The following is a 7,966-nucleotide window of genomic DNA, read 5'->3' on the forward strand; positions in this document are numbered from 1 at the left end:
CATCGTCTTTTTCTATGCCAAAATTCATATTAATCAAAATTTGCTTCACCACTTAATCTCCAATAGAATAGCTAATAAAAATATGCTGTAGCTACTTAATGGCATATTAAACAATTTTAAATGATGACAAAGAGCTAGTGCCCAAATGGAAACATGCCTTCAAAATGATAAGTGAAAAAAGAGGGGTGTAAAAATTATGCAAATGCTATGAATGCATGCAAAATAAAAAAAAAACTTGAAACAAAAAGACCAAAGTTATAACTGTTTTTATGTGAGTAATCTGAAATTATGGGTGAATTTTCTTTTACTACATTTTTGTTATATGATTTGATTATTTTTATACATTATAATGAAATAATGCACCATCATAATGCTCTCCATAATACACATAGAAACAACTATATCTCCTGCGATAATAATTTTAATTTCACATGTTTGTGAGAGGGTGAGTTTTGCATACAAGACTAAGAGTGTTCAGAAATAGCATATAAAATGAGTTAAAAACTTTTAAAAAGAGTAAGAACCAAAGTCCTTTTATAAAAAAATAACTTTTCCTTAATAGCTAAAATTGGCTGTCCATGCTAAGAAAATGCTAGAGGGGCCAGGAAGAAATCTGAGGCTGCTTACATTTCTGCTGTGAAGTATTTCTGATGGATGGAGACTTCCTCTCCTCTTTCAAGCCTGCAGGAACTCTGTCCAAATCAGCAGCCAATGTGCTGCCGATGTGACCCCTTACCCTACCCCCTTTCCCCACAGCGCTGTCTTTGGCATGACTTGCCACCTGTGCTCCAGGAGGGCCCCAGCTCGCCCCAGGATCTCTGCAGGCTCTGGCTTCCGCAATTCTTGCCTTATCCTTCTCCCCTCCTTGCTCCTTCCCTCTCCTCTCCTTTCTTCCCCGCCCCCTTTCCTGACACCACTAGGGCAGTTCATGGACATCACTGGAAATTTGCAAAAATGCCTGCCTACCATTGTCGGGCCCACCAGCCACAGAGGGAAATAAGGCATCCGTGGTGGCCAGTCATTGCCCAGCATGGCGGTTATGCAGGAACTCTGGCATCTGACTGTCTGACTCAAAGTCACTGCTTGCCTGGCCACTTAGCTGGCTGATTTGAGGCATGTCAATTTAATGCGTTAAACCTCAGTTTCCCCATCTGTAGAGCTGAGGTGATATTGACAATATCTACTATATAAAGTGTTGGCGTAGTCGGTGCTCAATGCACATCAGCTACTATCATCGCCTGTTTATGGATACTGCAGTGTCACATTTGCCCTGGAGATTCTGCCTCCTCAACTCTTTTCAGAAGCCCCTTTCAGCACCTAAGCCAGTCGCAGCTCCTCCTTGCCTTGCACCCACGTCTTTCTCTCCGCTCCCACTACACATTATGCTACTCTACAAAGTGAGCCTGATATATGCTGTACTTTCATCACTAGAGAAGGGCTGGCTCAGCCACTTACCCAGAGCCTAGCAAGAGCCACCACTGGCCCCCATCTAAACCCTAGTCTTTATTTTCCTCCTGTTGCAGCCCACAGAGACCAGGAAACCTGCCCAAAGTGCCTGCCACAAAGTAGTGGATCTAAAGCACTCACCATGCTTGTCTGGTAACACCAAAGTTCCACATATACCCCAAAGACACACATTTAACTATTTTCTCCTGTCTTTTTCAAGAGGATTGACTGAAGTGCCAAAGAATGAATCAGGAGTCAGTAGGGGAGGAAAGCCGCACACCAGTTGCTGGTGAATCCCAGGGTCTCTCTGGTCACACCTCTTAACAGAGCTCTCAGGCTGCCTGGGGGCAGAGCCGCCTTATTCTCAGGTTCTCAGCAGAGCCCAGCTCCTAGGTGGACGTGGGAGGGGCGAAGAGAGGAAATCCCAGTCATCTCTTGCTTCATACAATAGAAATTTCTTAAGAAATTGAGTATACATCTTTGTAAATTGGGTCATATTTTCAATTGACATTTAATTTCACCAACGTGTTCCACAAAGAGAAAAGAAACTGGTCCCGAGACCACAAAAGAATTCAGTAAACCATTTCCAATCATGCATTTAGACAGCAAGTATTATGAAATGTTTTACACATCCAATTAAGTAAAATAATGTGATAAAAATAGAGCAGAGACCACCAGAAACTACAAAGAGGAAACAGATTCCTTTCTTTGGAGCCCCTCCTGGGATTCGTGGGGGTACATATTTTCTTTTACACAAAAATTACTCTCGAGGGCCTATTCTTCCAACGGCTCTTCTACCCATGCACAAGGTGCAAGTTCTCAGTGGCTCCCGCTCACTTACTGGCCTCTTTGGACACAGTAACGCCTCCAGCTGGAACTCCTATCCCAGCCTCCTGGGCTGTCTGTGTGACTCAATCCTGGCCTACGTGAGCACATGGAAAAAGTGTTGGCATGGTCAGAGCACAATGAAAATTAGCTGCTGTTACTACCTCTTTATGGACGTTCTGGCTCAAGTTTTGCCTCTTGGAAGTTAGTTATTTTACTAAAATGGGTGGATGGGAAGGAACTTATTGGCCCAGTATGGACTCTAAGAGGTACCAGACATGGTGACGTCAACTGGAGGCCAGCCGGAAGTGAGCTTGCTGCCTTCTGTTCCCTGGCAACCTGCCCTCTCACCTGGAATGTTACCTCACATTATAGCCTGCTCGCGCCAACGTCAGATTGGTTGTTCTGGGAAGGGCATTGCTTTCTGAGGAATGGGGAGAGAGTTAAGGAAACCAGAAAGAGGCACAGAATGTAGAGATTGCATTCCAAACATCACATGATTTCCATGCACTGTGCTATAAATGGTAGTTAGGGCCTGGCTACACTACTTAACCCTGATTTTCTAGGAACTAGGCCTTGTCCCTCAGGTTTGGGGGCCTGTCAATAAAGGATAGAAGAGAGGGAATTCAACATGTGGCATATCACAGACTATCTGAACCCTTCTACTCATGTGCAGTATCCTGAATCAGGGCTGACTCTGCTCAAAATGTGAGATCTGTTTGCCTCCCTTTCTGAGCTGATTTCCACCTGCCTGCACTCTTGCCCACGGTCTCAGAGCCCTTATGGTATCCTGAGTCCTTCTCCAGGGTGAGCCATGCTACTGCCTCAACACCTGAATGATTCACTTCTCAGAATCCATTAATTTAATCCAGGTGTCAGGAGAAAAACAGCTGATTTACTCAATCTACCCTAATATATAAATGATTAATGGCTACTCAAATCTTCAAGGCCTGTATGCATTTTTGTGCACATTGACTACTGACCCATGAAAACTTACTGGTATGGAGCGAGAGAGGAAATGTGTCCCCAGGACGCACTTGCTGGCGGGCCTGCTCTGACCACCAAATACCTTGGACCCCTTCTGTCCTCTTCCTTCCTTCCTCCCTGGTTGTCTTCGGTTTCTTCCCAAGCCGCAGATTATCTCCCAACCTGGACTGGTAAGTGGCGGTGGTAGGATTGCTACTGTGGTCATTATTCTATAATCACCAATCCATCATCTTCCAAACCTCAGCTTCCTCATCTGTAAATGGAGTTTAATAATATCTACCAAAGATCGTTGTGAAGACTGAAGTAGTAGGTGGTAGATAAATGTTAGTTTTATTCTCCAATAATTCCAGCGCTCTCAAGCCAAGGAATTACCTTTACCACATGGGAGGTATGCAGATCTTGGGAAAAACACACTTTTGAAAAATAATCTTAGTGGATTTACAAAGTTTTTACCTAATGGCATCTATTCCCACTTTTTCTAAACCCATCATAACCCTCCTTATATGTCCTCACATGTACCAGTCTATTGTAGTTTGCTTAGAACTGGTCCCTCTGTCCTTTCTAAAGATGGGCATATGATCCCTTCACAGCCAAACAGCTCATTCTATGCCACTGGGTAAGGAATGGGTCCAGGGATGGCTTTTGTGGATCTGCTGGGAGCAGAAGTTCCTTGCTCTAGGGATAAAAAAGAAGCCTGGAGCTGCCAGAGGCTACCAACAGGAAAGTCCTACTGAGAGTGAAATTAACACACAAGAAAGCAAAGCCAAGTAAAGTAGAGAACAAAGGATGTCCTTGTGTATTGGTTGATTCTCTGGATCCAAGCATCCCTGAACCTGGACCCGCCCTTGACTTTTTAATTATATGAACTCAGTAATTCCTTTCTTGCTTCTTTTCCTGTAACTCAAGGGACTTTGAATCCTAAGAATTATCTCCTTTTTGTGATTACAGCCAACTTTATTTTTGTATTGCATTTGGCAATGCTGATTTCAGTTATTGACTCAAATATTGTTACTGAAGCCACTTATCAAACCGAAGAGAGTCAATGCTTCTGAGGTTGCCCTAGAAACATTAACGCTCCCTAAATATTAAAATCTTGGTAGCCTGGTGTACTATATAAAGTAGGACTTTTGCATTCCACTTGAAACTGTAATCATTGTGTTCTTTGTTATAAAAACATTTCAAGTTATGAGCTATAGTGCTTTAATCTCTTCTCTATCTGCCCACATTGTTGAGGAAAATTGATGGCATTTCTCCTCTGGATTGTTTCATATCCCAGAGGTACCCATAACTAAATTCGAGAAGCACTCACTACAAGAAGCCAAAACAAGACATTAGGCAGTGAGCTCAGCCCTAAGAATGTCAACCATCAGAGAAATCTGTCCTGCTGCTATCTAGCAATCTATTGAAATGCACATATTTACTGTAAGAGGAGTAAACTTAAAGGGACGTGCTTTGGATACAGCGCCCTCAATGACATCGGTGGAAACGTGCAGGTCCTGTAGGCTTCCTGCTGTGCGACAGTGACAGCAAAAAGAGTGAGTGAGGCCGGTGCTCCTTGAGAAAGCAAAATACCATCAGAAGCATAGAATTGCTTGAGGGGGTATTTCGTTTCATGTCTTTGTTTTAACCTCTTCCGGGCTCAAGACAGAAAATGAGCAATACAGAAATGGGGACAGGGATGATTAATTCTAAAGGAGCTCTGCCTTTTTCCAGCAGTTATCTCAGTCCTTGGGCTGTTGCCCACTTGGCTTCCATCCCTTTCCTTTTGTTTTTCCACCTTCCCTCCTTAATCTGCCTCTTCTCTGTGGGGAGTTCGTGCCATGGCTAGCCAAACAGAAAATGAATTGGAGACAGAGAAGGTTATGCCCTTCTCCAGAAGGATCCATGAGTGTAGTCTCCTGTTGCATTTTTAAAAACTGCCTCTGGATTTGCAAGCCTTTCCAAGGTTGTGAAGTTTTCTGTTGGCAATAGTAATATTTGATCATCGTGTGGTAAACACACACCGGTAGCAAATGCTTACAAGCAAATGGAATCCTAGAGATTCTGATATTTGCACTCAGACAGATTTAAAAGGTGGGGGAATGTGGAGGTAGGAGGCATCCTTTGGGGTCAATAATTACATGATAAGCAGGCAGAAATGATCTAAGAATCATTCAAGACTGAGGTATAGTTTTGGCCAAAAGATAGAAGGATTTGAAGAAAAAAAAATGTATTAAATTGAAATCCTTCACTTAAAATGGAATAAACTGTACTTGAGATTTGGAAACTGCTTCTCAGGCAAAGATAAAGGTACTAAGGTTTCCAAATGTAAGATTGAGATAAAATGTGGGGACTTCTTGAGATTTTGAAGTTTAACTTAGAAATTTGGAGCAAAAACTCCTTGGAGGACGCTCAGTGAAGAAAATATTTTTCTTGGCACAGGGTGGTCCATTTTCCTTAGGAAAAATTAGAAAGAAAGAAAAGGCCAAAGAAGGCCGGTTTGCATAAATGGGGCAGAGTCTGAAATAAAAATAATAAGCCATTCAAACTCATTCCTTTTCAGCCCCACAAAGCGAGAGGAAGCAAGCAAAGAAAAATGAAGACAAAGAATTTGATCAGAAACCATTTATTTTGAAGCAAAAGCCCTGTGAATTCTAATCAAAGGGGTTGTGGAAAGGCTTAATTATCACAGAGTAACCATCATGAACAATAGTGAGCACTATAAAATAGCACAACCCTAATCTGCCAAAATCCTGAACTGGAGCACGGGAGATGTTTCACTTGCAAGAGACGATACCAATGCCTGTATCAGCAAAAGGGCTATGGGAGGTACATTCACCTAAATTCCTTCAGCTCTGACTTACAGGATAATCTTACCACAGTTTCTGTGGATGAGGGTGGGAGGCGGGAATCCTGGATCAGGTATGTATCCGCCTGCCTAGATATCCCAGTATCCCCGGACAGAAACAAAGAAACTGCAAAATGTGTACAAAATCACGGTTGGCTGTTTCTCCCTCAGGTTTTTCATTTATACAGAAGTGGGAACCCGTTTGTCAGGTTTGGCCACAGCACGTCTCTAGAATAAAATTGTAAACCTAACAATGGGAGCTAATAACAAACTCTGTCAGAACTTCAGCCGTAGTGTTTGGAAACAGCAGTTCTGGTAAAGCTCATGGAGAGTTTCAGGATACAGTCTTAGTCGTAGAATCTTTTTATTTCACTTGAGACTGAATGTTCATCTATTCCTCATTACCTTGAAAAGCGAAACGATGCCAAATAGCAGAATTATAGATATCACAGGGTGTTAAATTTTCGGAGACAAATCTCCCTCTTCAGTTCAAACTTGAATCCCAACATGCTTATTACTTTAATTTGGGGAGGCTCCAAATTCCAGTGATTTTCAGAGCTCGGCTTAAAACTACCACACCCTTCCGAAGAGCTAGGAACAGCTATGTCTGACCACAACATCCCTCTAGTCTGAAGCATGCTCCAAAAACTCGCTTTTGATGTTCCTAAACACATAGCTATCAAACAAAACATCATGCAGCAGCGAACCTAATGTCTGTCTTTCCAGACGGATATATAAAACTTTAATTATCTAGAGTCTAAGTAACAAGAAACTGCAAATAACTGAACGTTTTTTTCTGCATCTAGAGTAAAAAGTTAAGGGCAACGAAACCCAAGAATTTAACATTTTAGTCAAAAGACCGTTTCTAGTTCATATTTCAGGGTCGGCAAACACGCAGGTCACTTCTGGGACTCCTATTTAGATACGGGTCTTAATCCTCGCTCACCTCTATAGGCCTATAGAAGCCAGGCCTACCTCTGGGCATCCTCACCAACGTTCCTAAGTTACTACCTTGAAACAACTAAACAAGGTGCCATCATTATGGGTCTCAGACTCTAGTGTGATTCCCAGGTCAGTGCTGGGACCTAGGAACCACCTGTAAAATGGGGATATGGACTACATCAAGGTTTTTCATTTTCAAAAAGCTTTTTTTTTTCAGACAAATGTAAAAATATCATTATCTTCACTAAATATAGTAAAAAATAGTAGTAAATATAGTAAAAGAAGTCAAAATATTCACTATCTCCCATGTATCAAGAAAATTTTTTAAACTACATTTTCTGAAATTTATATGAAAATAATGTAAAATTGTAACATCGAATGAGTATCCAGTGTTAAAAAAGAAAAAAAAAACACATTCAGGGTGCATAGGTGGCTCAGTTGATTGAATGCTGGACTCTTGATTTTGGCTCAGATCATGATCCCAGGGTTGTGGAATCGAGCCCCGGGTTTAAGATTTTCTTTTTCTCTCCTTATGTCCCTCTCCCTGGCTCACACACTCATTCTCTCTCTATAACTTAAAAAAAAAAAAGAAAAATATATTAAATTTAAAGCAAATTCAATATTATAATTTTATTTTTGAAATATTAAAAAGCCAACTTATTGCGACTGTGCCCTGAAACTCTGTACACATTTTCAGATTCCCTTCTTGCCAAAACTATTCAAGTATTTGTTTCTCCAGGAATATACCATATTTTAATCCCTCTAATTTCTGTAGATCTCCTGGTGGAGTATTTGGGTAGGTGAAATACTGACATGAGAATTTAGAACCACATTGCCTAGGGCACCTGGGTGGTTCAGTCGGCTGAGCGTCTGACTTCGGCTTAGGTCATAATTTTGCAGTCTGTGGGTTCAAGCCCCGCATTGGTGTCGGACCTGGTA

The sequence above is a fragment of the Panthera uncia genome (assembly GCF_023721935.1).
Source record: "Panthera uncia isolate 11264 chromosome D3 unlocalized genomic scaffold, Puncia_PCG_1.0 HiC_scaffold_8, whole genome shotgun sequence".
Classification (NCBI taxonomy): Eukaryota; Metazoa; Chordata; class Mammalia; order Carnivora; family Felidae; genus Panthera; species Panthera uncia.